The sequence below is a fragment of the Rhea americana genome, unplaced genomic scaffold (genome assembly GCF_003343005.1).
Source record: "Rhea americana isolate MKP2758 unplaced genomic scaffold, rheAme1 scaffold_52, whole genome shotgun sequence".
In the NCBI taxonomy this organism is placed as follows: domain Eukaryota; kingdom Metazoa; phylum Chordata; class Aves; order Rheiformes; family Rheidae; genus Rhea; species Rhea americana.
Window position 1 is genome coordinate 3,918,735 of NW_028186668.1, and position 2,097 is coordinate 3,920,831.

The 2,097-nt window shown below is 66.6% G+C and overlaps 1 long non-coding RNA gene across 1 annotated transcript in view; it reads left to right on the plus strand.

The window, feature by feature from the left end:
• The first annotated feature begins 1,924 nt into the window (after positions 1 to 1,924).
• Positions 1,925 to 2,097, plus strand: part of LOC146588366 (uncharacterized) — a 13,699-nt gene continuing 13,526 nt past the window's right edge. The window contains exon 1 of the long non-coding RNA XR_014897436.1: positions 1,925 to 2,094. This is a non-coding gene — a long non-coding RNA (uncharacterized LOC146588366). The remainder of the gene's footprint in view (positions 2,095 to 2,097) is intronic.

Genomic DNA, 2,097 nt, shown 5'->3' on the forward strand with positions numbered 1-2,097 from the left:
TCCCTGCCTCTTTCCCGCGGCGGTGGCGGCGGCGGCTTTTCCCGCCCACAGCCGCGGGCTCGCCTCAGCCCCGGCCCCGTGCTCCCCTCCCCTCCCCTCCCCTCCCGACATACACCCCGGAGCGTGCCTAAAAGACGAATATACCAGGAAGAACAAATACATCCGACGAACCCGCGCGGTGCCGCTCACGCTAACCCGAGCCATCGCGGCAGCAGCCTATCTCACTTGGTTGCGCTTGTGCGTGTGTGTGTGTGGGGGGGGAGTGGGAACGGACACGTCCAGGGCTATTTACAGTGGAGAGCGGTTGTAAAACTGGAGATGGAGGCAGAGAGAGGCCGTGAAATCGGAGATGGAGGCAGAAGCGGCGGCAGCACGGCCGCCGTCCCCGTCCGGAGTGCGTTGTGTAACCTCCGCGGAGAAACCCATGCCGGCAGAAAGGTGCCTCTCCGCCCCGATGTGCCGGGGGAGGAGAAGGAAGGGGGCGGCTTTCGTAGGCGACCGCCGACTGGCRGTCACGAAATCTCCCCCCACACGCCCGCGGCAGCTCACGCACGCCCGTGCCACGGAAACCACGCTGCCTCCCCGCGGGACAAAGGCGCGAGGTCGCCGAGACGGCCGTATCCGCCTTCCACCCACAAAAACCGCCTCCCTGCGCGGGCAAGCCCCGCTCCCTGCCTCCCTCCGCCGGCGGTACGTGTCCCCTCCTACGCCGCGGTGTGTCAGCGTACGCCCACGCAGCATCGCTGCCGTGACCGCCCTGCCTGCGCGCGTGTGTGCGTTCGTTCGTGCGTGCGTGGGCTGCCCCCCCCCCCGCCATCCTCCCCCGCGCCCGCCATTTCGCGGCCCCGCGCGCCGCCGCCCCCCGGCATGGCGGGGCGGGGAGGCCGTCGCCGCTCCCGTCCCTCATCAGTCAGCGGCTTGTTCCCGCGCTCCCCGCGGTTGTTATTTACGTGTGCCGAGGAAATGCCACCTCGGGAGGGCAGGGGAGGAGGGACGTTACTCATTTTCAATTAAATAAATTAATTTATCTCGGCGTTTTGCGTTAGCCGCGGATAAGGGCAGCGCTCGCGTTTCCTCGGGAAGCGAACGCCGCCGCGCTGGGGGATTACGGCGCACCGAGGCAATTAAGTAATGAGCTGTGCAAGGCGGCGGGGAGGGGGCCCGCAGCGCGCAGTGCCCCCTCTTCGCGCGGGGAGCCGCTGCGGCGGCCTGGCGTGTCGCACGCGTGCCCCCCGGCGCCACAAACGCTGGTTTCCGCCCGGTTTTAGCGTGCGCCGGGGAGCGGCGACCCGCCGTCGGGCCGCCCCGTCGGTGGGCACGGCGGCTCGGCGCGGCTCGGACTTGTTTACCGGGAGCCGCGCTGGTGCCGCCGCCGGCCGTGCCCGCGGCGCAGGCACCAGGCGCCGGGGTCAGGAGGCTCCTTTCTCSTCCCGAAGCAGGAGGGAGGGGAATTGCTGCCGGGAGCGGGGCGGCGCTGCGGGAAGGGGGCAGGAGGGTCGGGGGGGGGGTCTCTGCGGGCTGTGGGGCGGCGATGCCTGGGCAGACCCCCCCCCTCCTGCACTGGAGGAAATCGCTGCTGCTGGTGAAGCGTGCGGCGTTAGACACGCCGTGGCGCAGAGAAGGGAAGCGATAATAAAAAGCCTGGGGATGAAGGGAAAAGGCTGTGTTGAAAACGTCCGGCGCGGTCTGTTTCTAATCACAGCCGCATCTCTCCCCCCTGCCCGCCAGCAGCTCGGAAAGCCTCCTTTCTGCACACGCCTGGGAGGAAAAGCGAGGCTGGGGTCACACAAACATCCGCGCTTTCCGTTTTCTCTCCTGAATGCCATCGGGGCACGCTCTCATTTGTCGGTCTGCGGGGGAAAAAAAGAGAAAAAGAAAAAAGGAAAAAAAAAAGAGGGAAAAACAAAAAAGTGAGGTGGGGGGGGGAAGGGGGGCCCCGCGCAGCCCGCACGTAGCGCGGCCGCTGCCCGGCCCCACTCCCTCCTGCCCGAAATTCTCCGCGCTTCGGGTCATAATAACCCATTTAGAAATCAACAGCTGTAACTGGGAGGCAGGGAGGGGAGAGTGGTGAAGACTGCTTCGCTATAAATACCGGTA